This window comes from Triturus cristatus, chromosome 4_1 (assembly GCF_964204655.1).
Source record: "Triturus cristatus chromosome 4_1, aTriCri1.1, whole genome shotgun sequence".
NCBI lineage: Eukaryota > Metazoa > Chordata > Amphibia > Caudata > Salamandridae > Triturus > Triturus cristatus.
Window position 1 is genome coordinate 1,009,384,957 of NC_140585.1, and position 20,721 is coordinate 1,009,405,677.

A 20,721-nucleotide genomic window follows, 5' to 3' on the forward strand; every position below is an offset into this window, starting at 1 on the left:
ATGAAGTAAGGTGCTCTACCGGGTGCATTGAATACAAAGTTCACAGGGGGAGATGGCATCCTTGTCAGTTGGAGTCATCAGAGTCCAGACCACAGTGTTGGTCATCATTGGTAAGACTGTGACCAGAAAGTCCATGTGGCAGAGAATGTCATTGGGTGAGGTGGTGATGTTGCGCCAGACGGCCAGGTGCCAGGCCAGGTGACCTGGGAGATGTGGATGGTCCGCTGACTCTCACGGTCTTTTCCGTGGACGACCCACCTTCCTGGGGGACCCTTAGATGCAGGCCTTGACGATGCTTGTGATGCTCCGTCGGACGAATCCTTCTCCTCCTCCCTCCCTGTGGCTGGTGGTGGTCTTCACCTGGTGGCACAGGGTGGGTTGCCCATGTTGTCGGCGATCCGACAGAGTGAACGACTCATGTCCGTTTGCACCGCCAGGAGCTCAGCCAGTCTTGCCTCCATCCGTCCTTGGTGTTGTTGTTGACTGGCTTGTTGCTCGGCCTGCAGGTTCTTCATCTCGTCGAGGGTCCCCTTGATGTCTGTGAGGCTCGACACAACCTGGCTGATGCCCCTGGTGTCACGCCGGTATGTGTCCAGGATGTGCCATACCGGTTCCCTCAGCTGGCTGGTCAGGTTCTCGCCTCCGCCTGCCTCCACTCCCACCACCCCTGCCCACACAAGCCTGGCCTGCCGTTGTGGGCACATCAGGTCTACGGGACCCCTGAGGAATGGCATTAGCGTGGTTGTCTGCCTCCTCCTGGGTGCCCGGGGAACCTTGTCCCTCCTGGTCAGACTGGCTGTGTTGTTCAGTGCGAGCAGGGCTCCTGGGTGTCTCCTGGGTGTCTCCTGGGTGTCTCCTGGGTGTCTCCTGGGATGTGGCAGGAATGGGGGTGGGGGTTGGCACAGATGTACCTGACGCAGGTGCTGCAGGGGCTTGGGCACCAGAGGGGCCAGGTTGGTCGGGGTCATCCACGGAGTGGTGAGAGTCGTCGCTACCGGTGGGATCATCTTCACGCTGAGCCTGGGACTGTGATTGTTCCCCCCCATTGTTGGGGGGAGGTCGATGATGTTGCCCTGTGTGTGAGAGAGAGACAATGTTAATGCTGTTTCATGCCACATCCATGTTTCATACATATTCAAGTAGTCACAGTTCCTCCAGGTGGTTGGATGTGCCTAGCATTCCTCTCAATGTACACTTGGGGATGGGTATGTTGCGGGGGACAGATTGGTATGTGCTCCTGAGTGTTTGCCAGTAGATTTTTGGCTGGTATGCTTATTTGGCTATGGATTGGTCTTGTTGTGTCACATGTCCATTGTGAGAGTGGGTAAATACGTTGCCTGCCCCGGGGGTGTGTGCTTGTGTGAGGGGGGTGTGTGACCAGGCCTGCTGTTGTGTGTAGTGTGATTTGTCATTGGGTCTCCCAGGTGATGTGTCTGTCCCCTCATGGTGCATGCTGGCATGACAGTGTGTGTGAGTTCCTCTGCTGGGTATGTGAGCTAGTGGAGTTGTTGTTTGAGTGTACAGTGGTCACAGGAGAGCCTTGTGCTGCCTACAGCAGGGCCAAATGTCAGCTACCTTGTCATTACTTTGCCAGTCCCTGTGCATTGGGCATGGTGCATGGGTATGTACCTAGGCCATATGGGCTGTGGGCATTGGTGTCTGGTTCTGAGTTGCACAATGTGTTGTATGAGCCCCACCCTCCCAGCCACCCGGACATCTAGTCTTGGGTTTGTGGTTGGTGTGGCCTGGGACATGGCATTGCCTTTATTTGTGAATGGGGCATGGAGATGTTAGTGGCATGAGCGTGGTTTTTGGGTGTGGTTGTGTGCGGTGAGGGCTTGGGGGTAGTTGCGTGCATTTGGTGTATTTGTGGTGTAGATGCCATTCCCCCCATTTTACGTGAGTTGTTTGTGTACTCACCAGGCTCTGCGACTCCTTCGACTCCGTGTACTCCCACCGGCGGAAGCGTGGCCATCACCTTCTCCTCCCAGGGATGGTAATGTATGGGTCTGCGGGTCAGCCCACCTCCAGTGATGTTACTCTTGGCGTATTCCTCGTTCATTTTCCTCTTGACTGCCCTGCACAGATTGTACCACCTGGCTTGGCATTCATGCCTGGTCCTTCGGATGGGCACAACAGCATTTACCTTATCGACGATCCCCTGCCAAAGGCTGGTTTTTTGGGCTACGCTGGTCTGTCTGACCAATGTTCCAAACAGCTGTTGCTCGACTCTGATGACTTTGTTGACAAGGAGCTCCAGCTCCGCCGTTGTGAACTTTGGATTCTTGTCTGTGGGCATGGTGTGGGGTGTGGGTGTGGATGGTTGTGGGTGTGTGGGTGTGAATGTGACGGTGTGTGTGTGAAGGTGAAGAGGGGGTGTTTGTGAAGGAGGTTGTGTGAAGGTGTGTAAGTTAAGGTGTAGTTAAGGTGTGAGTAAGGTGCAGTTGTTTGTCTGTGGTGTCTGTGAGCAGTGGGTCTGTTGCAATGGCTCATGGGTTGTGTGAGTGGGCCTTTTTTATTGGTCCATTTGTGGGTGTGGCTGTGTTTGAATTTGTGGTGGGTGTGTTATAAGAGGTGGTTGTGATTTGGTCCTCTGTTTGCCTGTTTGGATGTGCCAGGTCATTCATAGAGATGTATTTTGTCATGTTGACGTGTTTTGTGGTGTTGTGCGAGTCGAATTGACCCTCCTTGTGCTGTTTTACAGTGGCCTGGTTCTGTACGAGTCTTTTTCACGTAGGTACGGTCCGTACATACGCGATGCTGGGTGAGGGTGCTGGGGTACAGTGTTGGGGTACGGTGCGTACAGGTGCGGGGCTTTGCTACGGTGTTGGGGTGCGGCGTGTACAGGTGCAGGCTGTGCTACGGTGTTGGGGTGCAGCGCGTACAGGTGTGGGCTGTGCTATGGTGTTGGGGTACGGTGCGTACAGGTGCGGGGCTGTGCTACGGTGTTGGGGTACGGTGCGTACAGGTACGGGGCTGGGCTACGGTGTTGGGGTATGGTGCGTACAGGTACGGGGCTGGGCTACGATGTTGGGGTACGGTGCGTACAGGTACAGGGCTGGGCTACGATGTTGGGGTATGGTGTGTACAGGTACGGGGCTGGGGTACGGTGTTGGGGTACGTTGCGTATGGGTATGGGGCTGGGAGACGGGCCTGGGGTCTGGTGCGTACAGGTGGGGGGCTGGGGTACAGTCCTGGGGTACGGGCGTACAGGTGCAGGGCTGGGAGACGGGACTGGGGTGCGGCCCGTACAGGTGCGGGCTGTGCTACGGTGTTGGGGTACGGTGCGGAGGGGGGTATGGTGCTGACATACGGGGGTACGGTGCTGACATGTGCGGGGTGGGGGAGCTGTACGACTCGTATTCGGGCACAAGTTTACCCGTGTACATGTAGGCTACAGCGTTCGCTCCGTACAGGCCCTTTTACATGCGGTTGTGTATTCGGACGGGTGGTACGGATCGTACTTGCGCGCTCGGACTTCTGTTTTATGATTTGCACGTAAAAATGTCCGGCTCCCTATCGGTCACTTTTCCCGACGCTATTCGGAAGTAAATATTTACGGCTCCCTCTCAGACCATTTTCCCGACCCAATTCGTATGTATTTTTCACGTACGAATCGTACTTCACAGTTTATACGGTACTTGTACGATTCGTATGTGAAAATATACGGATACGATTCGTACGCTATTTTTTTTCCCCGGATCGGAATCGGCACCTAAACATACTTAAAAATAATTTAACTAGCATAAACATTTGAACAAAATAAACATAATTAATACTATTATCAACTCAAAGAAATGCAGTAGTAAATAAATAAAATATTATATAATACAAATATAGAAGCACATAAATTAGCATTTACCAAATAAAGATCTAACTGCCCAAAAAAATTTGAATTATGCTAAAGCAATCAATAAAATACAAGTAAAAATAACTTTAACCAATAAAGTGTCAAACAATTAAACAAACAATTTAAAAGGTACACTAATTAAAGCAAATAATAACTCCCAAAACAACAAACATTTCAAGAGGAGTAAACTTTGCCATTTTTTTCTGTACAAAACAGAAGACTGCAAAATATAAAACTACAGCTTCACAGCCAAGTAAGTAATAATTATATTTAAACTAAAAAGTCAAATAATGCTAACCTGTAAAACAAATAATTAACAATTAATTAACAAACAATAGCTAACACGCGGTTTAATGTTTATTGTTTTAAAGATGTTATTCCAACTGGTATTAAATTCCATCTACAACAACACATCAAACTTTACAAAATAAAGTAATTTTATTTGAATAATAAGTTACCTCTAAAGCAACTCTAAAAAATAAGTGGCCGATTGTGAGTTTGGCCGTCTTGGCCCTCTTATCGAGGCGGTCCCAAAAAGACCATGGAGTCGATGGTCTTCCACCCGCCCCTATAACGATATATGCAGCCTGAACCGCTGACCGCATCAACGGAGTGTGTCTCACCTTCACTGCGGCGGACTGCAATTTTGACGATGTGTACTCCATCAAGGTTCCCCACTGAGCCAATTACAAAAACACAGTTGTACGGCCGGTCCCCTTCCGGCAGTTCCCTGACTGCATTAGACCGCTGCTGTATGTTCTCAGCAAAGCACCGTGACAGCGGCCATTGGATGGATACAAATAGATTACACATGATGTCCATTAGCCAATTTGATACAGCTGCAACTGGCACTATGAAACACATCGCATTTCAGACCATGATCTTTTGCCTTTCTACTACAGCACAGCAAGTGGGAGCCCAATTTCTGGTGGGGTAAGACAGCCCTTTCTCCCCTATCCCTTTTACCACTCTCCACACACTTTTGTTGCAAATCTTTTTTACATCCCTTGGTGTATTTTTTTTTTCATTGTCACTTACTTTAATTTGGAGTTATGTCATGCCAAAAAAATCCATGTTTTTCAGAGGCTCAGTTGTCAGTCATGGTAAATGAAATCATAAGAGTAGATTCACAATTGTTTTGGGTCCAAGTCCAGATGTTGGTTTGTCTGTGTTAATGTGTATTGTTACATACAAGATTATATGTATCAATCTCCATTACATGCCACATGTTAGAATGGTGTCTGTAAGTGTATTACTATAAAAATATAATTCCAGGACACATGATATGTGTTAATATGTAAATGTATGATCCACCCCAACTGCATTTGGAAACAGGTATGTTACACTAACCATTTTGCAATTATAACTACGATGAGGTACTGTTGCTGTAACTGAAAACAAGATGAAATTGTGATTTTGACCATTCTCACTTGTCTGACAGATCACAACTGATGAAGCAAACACAAGGAGATGATGGACGGAGTGCTGAAACTTTTCAGACACTGACCCCAGGCACAGATCTGGGTTGAATCCATCATCGTTTTCTAGCTCACTTCGCCACCCCAGTTCAGACCCAGCCATATGCAAATCAGTCTTGACCCTGTGCCTCATGGGAACAGTCCAGCCTGCACTACCAAGCCAGGTCTTCCCTAGACCGAAAACAAGCATCCTGGGACCGGTTTCAGGGTAACATCCCTCATCAGCCAGGCTAGCTTGAATCCAATGTCAAAGTGAGCAAGGGACCCACGTCTGGGCATACCCTGCCAACTTAGGATCCTAGGATGCTTGTTTCCAGTCCAAGGAGGACCCTGCCTGGGAGTTCGGGCTGGACTGTTCCCATTGGGCGTGGGGTCAAGATTGGGTTCAAACTGTAATGGCATGGGGAGCAAAAAAACAATGGATTTAGGCCCAGATCGCTGTACTGGGGTGAATGCATGACATTGTTCTGCATTCTGTTTATCAATTGTTCTTTTTTGCATTTGTCACCCGGAGTGGGACGGGTATGCCCAGACATGGGTCATCTGCTCTCCATTCTACTGGAGTCAAGCTATCCTGGCTGATGAGGGGTGAAACCCCAAAACCGGTCCTAGGGTGCTTGTTTCCACTCCAGGGAGGACCCTGCCTAGCAGTTCGGGCTGAACTGTTCCCATTGGGCACAGGGTCAAGACTGATTTGCATATGGCTGGGTTCAAACTGAAATGGCATGGGGAGCAAAAAAACAATGGAGTTAGGTCCAGATCTCTGTACTGGAGTGAATTTATGATTTTTTTCTGCATTCTATTCATCAATTGTTCTTTTTGCATTTGTCACCCCGAGTGGGCCGGCTTTGCCCAGACGTAGGTCCCATGCTCTCCATGCCACTGGAGTCAAGCTATCCTGGCTAATGAGAGGTGAAACCCCGAAATTGGTCCTAGGAGGCTTGTTTCCAGTCCAGGGAGGACCTTACCTGGCAGTTCGGGCTGGACTGTTCCCATTGGGTCTAGGGTCAAGACTGATGTGCATAAGGCTGGGTTCAAACTGGAATGACATGGGGAGCAAAAAACAATGGATTTAGGCCCCTATCTCTGTACTGGGGTGAATGTATGACATTGTTCTGCATTCTTTCCATCAATTGTTCTTTTTGCATATTACAACTGATGTTCATGTCTTATGGAGTTAATCATTTTGCAAGTATTGGCAAGTATAGATTTAAATGACTAAACTACTATAAGGCTTTGTTCCTGTAACTCAAACAAGATAAAATTGTGATTTTGCCCATCCTCACTTGTCTGACATGTTACAACTGATGTTCAATTCTCATGGCCTGAGCAATATGTATATAATGCTCAGTTCAAAGACATTTCTGCTTATTTATCTTTATGTTGTCATGGTCTCCTCAACTGAAACAATTGATGGCATGATTGACACCATACGAAGCGTGTAGGTCAAATATTTGTAATGCATGAAGGTAACTCAGATGATTAGAAGTGGCAGGTGACCCATTTACTCTGCCATGATCACATGATGACTAATATTACAACACAGTTGTGTGATCGCCTGTTTTTTACAAAACAAGGTACGGGAATGGCCATATTCACATATTACCTCTCCACTGTGTCAGCGTAAATGTTTGGGAGATGTCATGTTTATTTCTTAATCTAAAATGCAACTTCTCAGGATATCTAATTAACTGTTTAATTCAACAGATTAGTTTGATTAACATTTTCCAAAAAGTGCTTTTTAATGTGGGTGATGTGTGTCTATTACAGACATTTTGCAAAGAAGGTGTGTTTCTATTTCATGAAACACCCATACTTAAGTTTATTTCATATCAAAAGAGGACCTAGCATGTGGGAAATGGGAGAGTGTAACAAAACTTATTTGGTGTAATGTTAATGAAGAGCTGCAGTTGTGTTGCAATATTAAAAACACACATCACTATTAATGAATATTAGATGTAAACACATTTGGAATTTGGAAGAGTATGCTGTGTCAGTGACCTGGCCTAAGAGGGCATCAAAGAGGTGAATTTAGATCATACACTCAGAGCTAATCCGAACACGGACCCACAAAAATGGTTTGGGCCAGGGGACCCAAAACATTAACATGTCCCTGCCTGTGAATCTGTTAACTGGGAAGTCAATGGAAACAGGTTAGATTGTAACTTACCGCCAGTTGCATCCACGACGGTGTTGGTTTTGGATGTCATCAAGCAGAAGCAGCAGAGGCAGGATGTGTGCGATCAGGTCTAGGGTGGGACAGGACATGTTTGCATACCTATGTGGCCCTCATGAGCCAAAGTAAGGACCTTGTTCCTCATTGCCTCAGGAACAACTAACAGTGACAATCTGTACAACAGACCGTTCACCATGGATAACTCATTGAAAACATGCTTGTACTTGTAGGCACAATTGTGTTAATCAATATTGTGAGACCATCCTTGACATAACATTTTGAAAATGTCCTTAAATTCCTGATCACATTTAGAAGCTTCTCTCCACTCTCTCTCTGAAATGGCATCCTCAGATTGACCAATAACACAACACACCAATTCAAAATTATCATGAGCATCCTTCGCTTCAACAAACTTGTTGCTGTCTGAAGGTAACCTAGATAAACAATCAGCAAGGAGATTTCTTTTAGCTGGTACGTACTCAATGCTAAAGTTGTGTTCCATAAGTCTATATTGCCATCTCGCAATTCTAGGAGTAGCTTTCCCTCCCCCTTTAGTAGTGAACAGGTCGATAAGTGGTTTATTGTCAACACGTACCACAAAGTTTGAACCATACAAGTAATGTTTAAAATGAGTGATGCCCACCAACATGCAAGAGCTTTGCGCTCAATCACAGTGTAAGAAGGTTCAGCTCCATGCAAACTCCTCGAGGCAAAATCAATTACCTCATCTTTGCCATCTCTAATTTGCAAAACGACGGCACCTAAACTTTCATAATTATAGTTTTGTCACAAGGATCAAACGCTTTAAGGGGATTAGTATTAGCTACTTCATGTTTGATTAAATTAAATTCCTTAGTGCATGTATCATTAAAGAGTAAAGCGAATGTTCTTCTTGACAAGAGTTCTAATCTTGTAATATTTAGATGCAAAGTTGGGAATAAAATGGTAATAAAATTCAATGAGGCCCATGAAAGACCTTAATTGATCCTTGTCACTTGAAATTCCGAAATCTTCAATGGCTTTAACCAGGCTGTGTTTGGGTTGCACACCATCAGCAGATAACATATACCCTAAGTAGTCCACAGTAGTACAATTAAGTTTACATTTGTCAATGCCAAGGGTGACACCCTATAATTTTAACAAAGACCACACCTGGCACAATCTGTTATTGTGTTGACTTTGATCCTCACCATACACCAAAACATCATCTTGAAAGGCCATGACCACAGGCACACCTTTGTACTTACTTTCAACCACTCTCTGAAAGACGGTGGACGCAGAGGCCAGACCAAAGGGCAGGTCCTACTTCAGGGAAGGAGTTGGGCACTAAACAAATGACATTTACTATTCCCACTCCACTACAAACTACACTATTCCCACTCCACTACAAACTAAGTCAGGAAAGGTGTTGGACAATGAAGGGGTGATATTTACCATTCCCACTCCACTCCAAACTGAGGGCCTCTTTGTGATAGTGGACGTTCAGACTGCCATCTGCTGTTGCCATGGTCAGGAGACAGCCTGTCAAAAGGCATTCTTTGAAGTTCCCAAAAACTTCACAGGGGCAGAATGAAGCTCTAGCCCAACACCCTTCTGGAACTCCCTCCACTCACCCCCAACAGAATTAAAAGGGGAGTAAAGAAATTCCCAGCGGGGAAAGGGGATTGGGGAGAGAAGAGACTGCCTCATCTTTTTCTTAAGGTGTTTGTAACCTATCTGCTACTTCTAGAGCTTCTTAGAATTTATATTTGACCCTAGACAGCAAATGGTGGCCATCTTGGAAAATCGCTACCCAACTAATGCGGTCCATGATAAATTCCTACACTCTCTTCGATGTCGTTGAAACCAGGAGCTTCTCTTCTTTCTGCCCTGAGACACTGCCCCCACTACTTGGTAGGTTTTACTTTGAATTTGGCCATGATTCCTGACACCGCCTGACAAGCATGCAGCGGCCCGACTGACGCATTTTGATATGACCACCGTACTGGTGGTCGGAAAGTGCTCCATACCATGGCGGCTTGTGCTATGGCCAAGGAAAAGGGCCGCAACACAAACTGCTGTGGTATGGAGCACCTGCATGCACCGTGTGCCATGCACCATTTGGTGCATGGCATACGATTAATGTAGGTGAGTGAAGGCACTACATGTGCACCCAGGGCCACTTCACAATGGCCTTTGACAGATGGGTGCCCTGTTTCGGGCCCCCAAATTCCTTTTTTGACAGCCTTTCATGGAAGTCTTCCCGACATGAAAATGCTGTCTGAAAGGGATATTATAATCCTGATGGTGGTCTCTGCTGTGGCACCACCGCCATTTAGGACTGCAATTCCTACCTCTGCCCCATCAGGATCACTGATCCTGTTGAAGATGGCAGTCTTTCCCCAACCACTGTGGGTCTGACTACCGGGATTGTAAGACCAAAGGGCTGTAGGTGGTTGGATTGACACTGAAGGCCTATCCGTGTGTGGTCTGACTGCCATCATCATAAAACTCTTTGTCAGAGAGTGTATTGTACACTAAAAGGATGACATTTACTATTCCCCCTCCACTACAAACTAAGGGCCTTATTATGACTTTGGCAGTCTTCCTGTAGGACGGTCGCCGTGGGGCCCTATTTAGGCCCCTTCCTTTCCTTTCCACCACCCTTTTCATGACGGGGTCCCCGCCATAAAATGGGCGATGGAAATGCAGGCTATAATCTGCTTGGGGATGCCGGTATTAGCACTGGAAGCATTTTCAACCCCTCTCACCACCGCCGCCGTGGGATCATGGATCCCGGTGGATGCTGCAGTCTTGTGGTGGTCCCACCATTGTAATTGCGGTTGGACAGCCATCCACGGGTACGGCGGTCCCAAAACCGCCGTACTTGTACTTAGGTCCTAAGTCAGGGAAAGTTATGGACAATGAAGGGGTGACATTTACTATTCCCACTTCAATACAAAAAAAATCATGAAAACTGTTGGACACTAAAGGGTGACATTTACTATTCCCACTCTAATACAAACAAACTCAGAGAAGCTCCTGGACAATAAACGGGTGACATTTACTATTTGAACTACAATACAAACAAATTGAAGAAAGGTATTGGACACTAAAGGGGTGACGTTTACTATTCCCATTGCAATGCAAACAAACTTAAGAAATATATACCAACATTTTGAAAACACATTTATTAATTTCAAATAAAAAGAAAAGTCCTTTAAGAAACATATAACAACATTTTAAAAACACATTTAATAATTCCAAATAAAAAGAAAAATCCTTAAGTACAATATTATTTTTTACCAATACATGTAAAATATTTGATACTCGATATTATCAAATTATCATTTATACATAAGCATATTAATATTTATTAAACATGTTAAAAAATTAAAACTTTGTTTTACATTCTAAACTTTACATTTCTCATTCTCAATATGACTTTAATATTTATAAATGTTGTTGAAAATTATTCAAAAAATGTAAACTGTGTTTAAATAAAGTAATATTTTTATTATAAAGAAAAATATTAAGTAAACATATTTAAATATGTCCCCACCTTTATACCCTATAAACCCAACATCCTGATAATATTTTTTTAATGAAAACATTTTAAAATGTTGCATATTTTTTAAAAATCTCCCCACCCTTCTCCCATATAAAACCATCCCGCTACTAATATTAAGCCTTTTACTGCGGCGGAAATTCCGCCGCAGTGCGGCACCTTTGATCAGTGGGCGGGGTTGCGTCGGCCAACGGACGTGCGCAGCACTACGGAGGTAGTGCGCACGACGGCCGTTGGCCGACAGAAGCACGCAACGGGTTAAAAACAAATGTGAAAAATGTTACATTGTAAAGTGAACATTATTACATTTGTTTTAACTCCCTACCCTTATCCCCTATAAACTCAACATCCAACTATTTAAAAAATACATGTACATGTCAAAAGAAATATGAAAACAAATTAAATTACTAAGTAAACATTTCTATAAATAATGCATATTCAAAAATGTAAATGGTTACTATAAATAATACCCATATATAACATAAAAAATACAATATATAACACACTGTTTACCACTAAAAAATGATACTATAGCCAATGATATATACTGCACCAATATTAAATAAATCAATATTTTAGACATCCATAAATGATATTTTTGACAATGATATTAACATCCACAATATAGATTTCTCACAATATTCTTGACACAATACTTATGTAACACAATATTTTTGATTCAATATTTTGTCCAAATAACCCTGGTGTCTCCAAGACCAGAATTATCAGATCTGGAGATTTTGGATCTGCTAATTCAGGGACCCAATGCTGTTGGGTTGTGATTTGAAGTATTTTATCTGGAAGTATTGCTTCAGGTGAAATACCCCAAATCATAACGAGGGCCTTAGCTGGGAAGAGATTGCAGAAGTCTGAGGTCCTAGATTGCATCAGAAGTGTCACGGTTGCTGGTCTAGAGAGTATTATTATTGAAATGACAAAGTTGTTTTTTGAATGCTAATACAGTTTTAGGTGTCTACATGAGAGGTGAATCACATTTGATAAACAAGGAGCAGCAACTCAGAAGAATCAACCAAAAGAGAACATTGTAGAATATCTGGATTTTGAATAATATCAAACTCTTTATTTATCATTCGGATGTTAATTAGTAGGAGGTATTTTAGACTTCATCGTAGCAGGATCTACAAGAATTGTTCCAAGTAGGAAAAGAAAACAGAGGCTTGGTTAGCCCTACGGCTACTCAGAAAACTGTGGTGCATGCACTGATGAATTCCAAATTAAACTATGGCACTCTCTGACGCTGGGATCCCCAAAATGTTTCACTTATCTTCTCAAGATTGTTCAGAACCCAGGTGTGAGATTGATCCTTAATATTCCTAGACGTACCTCCATCTGACTTTCCCTCCAAAACACTTCAAAAACACTCACTTGCACCTTTAGGGCAGTCACAGGCAAACACCAAAGTATATCCAGATATTGTAAAAAATTGTTGACCTGGTATGTTTATGCTGGGGCCCTTAGGACCCCAGGATACAGACTTCTTATTATTCTTAGATTCTGAAGGTCCCACATTTGTAGATTCCCTTTGAATCAGAGGAAGGAAAACTTTGGAATTTTCTACCACAGCTTATACACTCTTTCATATCTGAATTCTCATGTTGAAAATGTACCAAAAAATGGCTCATTTCATGGTAATGACTCTTTTTATTAGTCTATCTGTCAGCCCACTTGTTTCAGTGCTGGGGCACTCAGTTGGCACTCAGTTGTGACAAGCTATGTGCTTTTCAAAAATATTATTCATTAATTTATTAACCCATTCTTGTGGGGACTGTCATACATTACAGCCCTCCATCCCTGTAATAGTAGTTATTTGCAGGGGGTCACAAATGCCTTTTGACTCATGAATGTTCATGAGGCAGGAAGTTTTGAAGTGTGATATAGAGTCACTAGGCAGTGCCACCAACAAGGAGGACTGCAGAATCCTACCTGTGTATGAGCAGTTCTTCACATACCCAAGATACAGTTACGAAGCAACTGAAAGAGTGTATTTGTACAACCACAGAGATGGACTAAGCCATGATGTAGAATTCCCAAAATAGGATACTGGACATTTGTTCAGATTCTAAAATGTTTTGTGAAGGTAATGTGAGCAGGTAATGCCCAAATATCAGATCAATTTCTGAAAATACATAGGTTTCTCCAGCAAACCTTTGAAGCCAAAGCGGTTTTGCAGTAATAACACCCCCCAAAAAAATTTCCATGATTAATTCCCCAAAATATCACAGGTTTTAAATAATTCGAAATTAGCTGCTGATATGATAAAACCAATTCAGTTGTATGGCTTATTTTTCAGAAAGTTCTGCATTGAGGTGTCCTTGTGATGAGGTTGCACAGCTGGATATATTTATAGACAGAATGTATGTCTGGGTGAGATAGTGAGATGAAAGACAGAGGGAACTTCAGAGGATTTAAGAGAGGGACGATTTAGTCACGTTACTAGACCACCATTGAGAAAGAGACAGACCTACTGTTTCATAGAGGGAGAAAGTGATCAGAGGGAGTGAGATTACTAGACAGAATAGAAAGTCATGCACCAAGAGGCATACTGTTATCTGTTTAATTTCAGTGCCTGAATGTCACTTTTAAACATTGCAGACATCTAGAGTTTGTTTTGTGGACAGAGCATAACAAAACCCTACAGATGCTGATGATTTGTTTGTGACTGCATGCACAGTGCCTTCTTCACCCAGTCCCACTCATGCTGTGCGAGCCTCTTCAACATTAGGATTGAAAACTTCTCATTAATGACTGTCACAGTGTCAGACTACATACTGGTCATGCTCCTTTGTCTCACTAATGTCTCTGTTCAGTGACATTCATCTAATGCCACTGGGAATGCCATTGGCGGTGTTCAGCACAGTAAGCAGTCATACTGAAGGCTGCATAAGTATAGGATGTAAGTAATCTTCCTAGATGTTAAACAATTATCTGTGCAGTGTGAGTAATGTGAATAATAGGTTCAGCTCCGCCTTCAGGTACGTTTACAGAATCTGTTTTTACAGTGCAGCCGACTACATGGAACCGCCTATCAAAGCAAGCAGAAGCCAATGCTACTTAATCTATTGTGGTTGGACAAGGACAGCCAGTGTGCATTGTCATCCTCACCACAGTGACACCTGTATGGCAAATCTTATTTTCCTTGATACTGGTAAGTTGAAAGTTTTATTAGTGGGATCAAATGTGTCATTTCCGCTTCCTACCAATTAGACTTTTCTTTTCTGGCGCTTCACAATGGTTGTACAAGTGATGATGTCTCATCTGCGGAGGCACCCATATCATTAGGTGCCTGGAGGACTTCCCACTAATACACCATTGCCGCAAAACCTTGTCTCACTATCTGCATCTGGCTGTGCTTCTCTTTTAAGACCAGGGGTTCAGGGTCAATTTTGAAAAGTCCTATTACCCCCATCATTTGGTTTAACTGTGCACACCACCTTGCGCATGTTAAAACTTTCCATAATTAAATAATTAAAGAAGCTTGCCTTGGTTGAAAGTAAACTGAAATCAGCCCTTTCCACTTATTCCCTCCAGCTGAGGAACCTAGCAACTGCCATTGGTCTTTTTACTAGGCTTTTTTTCTGCTCTGTTCCACTACCGTGTCTTGCTGCAAAGGAAATCTTGCCCTCTTTGGCAGGGTCTTGTCCCACACTTTACTGGTTGTTCTCAAACATGGAGGCCTGAATCTTTGGGTCAACTCGAGACCTGATCATGAAAAAGGACACCAACAAGTGAATCTTGGAAGCTAACCCCCTTCGCTTCTACACCTGAAAATTGTGGTCTTGCGTTGAGCACTGTCCCCACATCATGTTGGAATGTTTTACTGGCACCTTTGCCATCAGAGTCTATCCCAGAGGAGGACGTACTGTTGTATCATCCTATCAATTAGCTTGGAGGCATTAAGTCAAAATCCTTTGTGCATATCTCCAAGGATCTATGAACCTTCCTCTGCAAAAGACTCATAGTCATGGATGAGTACCTCAAGAGACTTTCCACTTTGATGATGTACTGGTATCCAATGTCACAGTTTGTGAGCTGGCACCTAGATATGGGGGCCAAGATCACTGATGTCTTCCTCTAGGACTTATCCCAATTCCATCTGTATGCCTTTGCCTATATTGCCCTCTGAGGGATCTACCCTTCACAAGACACATTTCATGCAAGAGCATGCTCGTAGCTCGAGACTGGCCATCACAGGCATGGTTCCCTCTCCTCCTAAAACATCACCTGGCCTTTCTTCACCTGCCTCCATTAAACTCTCTCCTTCTGAAAATAGAATGTTCCCTACAACTTGTCATTCCCCTGCCACCTTTGTCTCTGCTCGTGCGCCACATCTGTAGATCCTCAGAATAGACTTGCCTTTCAGGGCTTGTGACTGATGACTAATTGATAACTCCGTTCCTCAAGAACCCAACGGGTCTATCAGTCCTTCTGCTTAGCTTTAATTCATTGGTATATGATGTGGGGTTTGGATCCCTTTTACTTTTTTGCTTCTCTTCCTCTGTGATCTTCCATTATGCCGAGTCTTCCTCTTCTGCTCCAAGTTGGATGTTTTCCCATTAGATCATTCAAGTTGTGTGTTTTCTACTGTTTTGCTCCTGGCCGCTTAAGTTGGAAGTTTTCCTGCAGAAATAAACTTCACATTGGATTACTTCTCAATGTTGCATGCAGCAGAGCGGGTAGGTGAGCCGGACTGCTCTGAGCGGGAGCAGCGACACTACGTTGAGTGTCCATATACTCCGCTGCAGTCTGATGAAGCCGCACTTGAATCCTTAAGAGGTTGGCTGCTTTTCTCCGGGGGAACATCCTACCGAGAGAAGAAGTGGTATGTAGAGCCACACCACACACTGTAGATAGTTGTCATTTAGTCACTAGGTCCTGAGGAATCGCCAACTGATCTATTAGAGACATTTTATAGGCGAGAAACATGTTGACCACTAAGAGGTAGAGCGTAATTTTTGTCAGATTAAAACAAAATAGTCGCCCTCCTTCTTCTTTTTACTCTTTAATCAGGTTGTGACCTCTCCAGAATAAAAATAATTATAGAGGATTCCCTTACCTGTTTTAACCCACACACCACATCTACATCTTACCAGGCCCCTCACACCCATGGCACCTATACGGCAAGGAACAAAAGATCTCCGATAAAGAGCCCCTTTATGGGTGCCCGTCAAGCATTGCAGCGTCGGCTCGACGAGGAGCAGACCCATATGATGAAGCATGACACCTAGCTTGCTGGGTGTGTGAGGGTCCTAGTTCCGAAAGGAGGTATTTCCCACCTCCCCACCACTCTGAGTACTCACCAGGTGGCCAACTTGCCACCCAGGAACACCGTACCTCTTTTGTCTTCTAGTTCCACCCAGGGCAACTACGGTGGACCTTTATCAAGCCCTCATTGTCCCCCTTGTTGTTTACTATGCAGTAAAGAAACAGTTACTGTGATCATGCTGCCGCTTGAGGATATGGACAGTGACATTACAATGTGTTTGATCACATCTTTTCAGCTGCTTCCGAGACAATATTAAAGGTAAGGGTCTGTTGTTTTGTAGTAAATCCTGTCAATAGGCATTTTGTTACACGCAATCTCAGTAGTAAGTGTTTTTGTGTTTTTTTGTCGCTCTCTGACAAACCTTCTAGGTAGACAATTTACACTCTGCGGGTCCTTGCTAGGTCCTGTTAGAAGGTGTTTATATAGTTTTGCCAACTGTGTACTTGTACGCGTTTGTAATTCCATGCACAATGTTTAGATGTGTGTGTATTCACGTATTTTCTACACCTGCTCGCCATGTTTATTTCAAAGGATTGTTTTCGAGTTTTATTCTTTGAATTATCTTGTAAATGCGTGTTTTTTTGGGTGTGTTTTATTGAATGTGAGTGAGTGGGTGAATGAATGCAAGAATGAGTTAGTGCATGGACTAATGGATGCACCATTGAGTGAAGAGGCACTCTCAGTTATAAACTAGACCTATTGTCATGCCAATGCTTGTTTAAAAAAGGCCTTTCCTGGTGTATCATATAATATCAATTGTTGTACTTGGTGCATCTTATGTTAAATTGTAATGGTTTTAATTACTTACGCAATAATCATTTTCCAAGATATCAATTGCTGCATCTATTTTTGCTGCTCAATACAATTTATCAGGTCATATAGTATCTGCAGGGGTATTCCTTAGAAGGTAGCCGTCAGGATGAAGGGGATGGTTATTTTACACCCTCTCATATATCACTATTTCCATACAATTCTTTGATCGCATGTAGGTGCACCTTAAACGGGTGTGTTCTTGGACAATCAAGTTGGTGTACCTCCACTGCAGTTTTATACAGTGTAATGCACACATTATTTAATATTTCACCTATTTACAGTTGCATTACACCTGACACATTCACGTGCCCTGAGTTTGGTAAAAGTGGTCTGCGTCACAGGGATAAATAAATAAACGCTTCACAGAAGCAGCTCACCTAGAACTGCGTTGGGTATATATTGTACCCGCACCAGTAATTATAAATAAATATGAGGTGTGTCAAATATTCGCTTCGGATATTGTCTACATGCATCACATTGCTGAGGTACGTTTTAAAATGCCAGTCAGGATAAATCAGTGGCGACCATGCACTAACCAAAGTTGTTTCCGAAAGCTCCGCAACCTGATACGGTTTCATTTAAATAAAAAATGCCGGCATTTAGAAAGCCAGGAGGTGGGTTTTCATAATGCTACCTCGGCAGGTCACATCAGACTTGCACCGCTTAAATGAACTTCTTAATGCGCAGATTAGATTTTGCATTGTCGTCTGTTGTCGTTGCTCAGCAGACACGTTCTGTCTTCTGTCAGATTAAAGTCTGCTTTCTCCGCTTCCACAAATCTCCATTGCTAAGCAGATGCCCGCCAGGAACATTATTTATAAAACATGAATAGTTGTTCAGGTCTATGGACGGCGCCCATTTTATTATGGGACAGGAACCATGAACAATGATGGCCTGAGGGGATTTTCAGGAAAACAATAAGCGTGATCGTTGGTGTTCTTGTTCACTGCTCGACTGCACTTGGAAGTGATCGCCGGGGAAAGGGAATGAAACGCACTGCATTTGTAAATTGAATCTGAGAAGGAAGGAATTGTTTTCAAAATTGTTGGCCTGAACTACAAATACCCTTCTGGAGAACCTGTGAAGATAATGTGCATTGACGCATACCATCTAGGAAACCGGCTTGTTAGACAGGGAAAGAACTCGGTTTATGTATAAGCAGAGGCTGACCTCCCACAATGCTAGAACCATATAGGACTTGGATGTAAACAAATATTGGAAAAAGCCAAAAGGTCAGGGCTCTTTAGGGTGAATATGTTGTTGTAGTGGTTCCACATTGTGTGACGTGGATTCACAAACAGATACAATGCATACAGGTACCCATAGATCGATAGGCAACACATTCAGAGCACACAAACAAGCACACTTGAAGCCAGACAACATATATTGGCACACATGAGGACAGAGGTGAAGGCAATAACTGAGGTAACAGAGATACATTGCAGATCTAATGACCTAACAGGTGAAAGCCCCAAACAGCAGAGCCAACATTCCAGCAGGATCAGACATGCTGGTCTCCCTCAATGTAAAAAGTGATGTAGGTGGATGTGTCATGGGGTGTTTGGGTCGAACAGTCGGCACATAGCTGACTGCATCAAAGTTTGCAGAGTGAGGGAGTTACATTGTGAGGTATAACACTGGTGTTGCCAGACACGGTGTTGTAAATTACTGAGAGAATTGTGTGTGCGATTTTGTTTTATTGCTTTACGAGGCGAGACCCCACAAACTTAATAATGCAATACCATGTCAGGTCAAAATGCAGTTTCATGGCCTTAACTTTGTGTAAGTATAGCTGAAAGGACTAGACTTTCTCCATAAAATGCATGCTAGATCTTAAAAAATAACCAAAACTATGTAAAAGTCAGAAAATCAGACAATAGAATTCACACAGTCAAAATCAGATTACGAGAACTGGGCACATGAATTGTTGGAATATAGAATAAGAAAGCTAAAAATAAACACAATATACTAATATAAGTCAATCGATGCGGTTGAACTGTGACCTAGGTAGTATTTCAGGCAGACTGTAACAGAGCAGGGGTCCTATAAGACTAGCGACTGAAATCGCCCAAACACGGATGAGTATCCTGTCCAGCAAACTGTTGTTTTGGCCGCTCTATTTAGAACATTCTGACTTACTTTTTTCCTGTTCAGAACAGCCAGGAAAAGACTGACGGTCTAGAAAATAAAAAATACAAGTGACCTCCACGCTCTGGGAGAAAACTCTCATGGTGTCAAGGCCATACGTTTTCAGCAGCGGCAAGAAACATGGTGGTGGATCAGCAAATGTATAGTGCTTTAAGAGGAGCCATTGTGGTGGTGGCTCCTCTGGAGACAGAGACATAATTGCAAGACATGCAGAGACATTGCAATATTGGCTATGACCTCTGCCACCTTGGCAGGACAGCAGGTTGCTCGCCAAACACTAAATAACTCCGTAACAATTTTTTCTGGAGGTAAAACCCATCCTACCTTTAGACTTGGTCATATTTTGGGAACCAGAAATCTCTCAGCAGGGATTTTCTATAGCCAGAGAGGGCTCCACATGGCTGGATGCCCTTACTACAAGGTTCTCAGTAAACCTTTTTCTTCACACAAAATACTCCAAGATGCACCCACCTAGAAATCATGCCCGCCAAAGTCATGCTTTTCTGGGTGAATTCAACATCATGTCATGGACCTCCAGGGAATCATCATCTTGGTCACACCAACAGCGGCAGGCTTGTTGGGAGGCTTCAAATGACTAAGGGGCAAATTTACAGGGAAATAATGGAGCGTAGAGCTGCGGTAAACAACAATACGGTGCACCCCTCTGTTTTCCTTATTGTAAAAAATAGCTGCCTAGTGCCAAAGCAGACACCCTTGCTCCATTGGGCAAGGGTGCCTGCATTGCAGGGAATTATTGTTTATGTGCAGGAAGGTGCCCCTTCCTGCACATAAACAATCAATAACAGTGATTTGCTTTTTCTATGTGTGCTGTAGAATCACCAATTATTTAATGATTGTTTATGTGCAGGAAGGGCCAACTTCCTAAACATAAACAATAATTAATGGCATTTTGCTCTTTCTATTTGTGCTGCAAAATTCAGCAGACATAAAAAAAAGCAAAAATGAGGAGAAATACAAGTATTTCTCCTCATTGTGCCATTCTAATGCCATTCATTAGTTTTTGGCACTGCCACGGATTTACACCTCCTTGTAAATCTGGGGCAGTGTCAAAAAGCCATTGGTGTTGCGATGGTACACCCACAGCAATGCCCCTTTCATGCAGATATCTATGTGAAAGGGTATCATATTTACAAAGTGCTGTAAAGTCACAAAAAGTGGCTTAACCCTACTTTGTAAATATCGTGCAGGGTATTGTGCCACCAGAACGTCGGAAAAAGTGAAGTTCCGGCATGCAATCACCTTGTAAATATGCCCCTAAGTCTCACTCCAACAGAGTCCAGTGCAGTCCACTTCCAACTGTTCAGTTAGTTCTTCCACCTATATAGAGCCCTTCTTCCACCTTATCTGCTAAGAGGAAACAAGGCAGTTGTCCCTTGGAGAGTACTGCTAAAACCTGGATTGAGC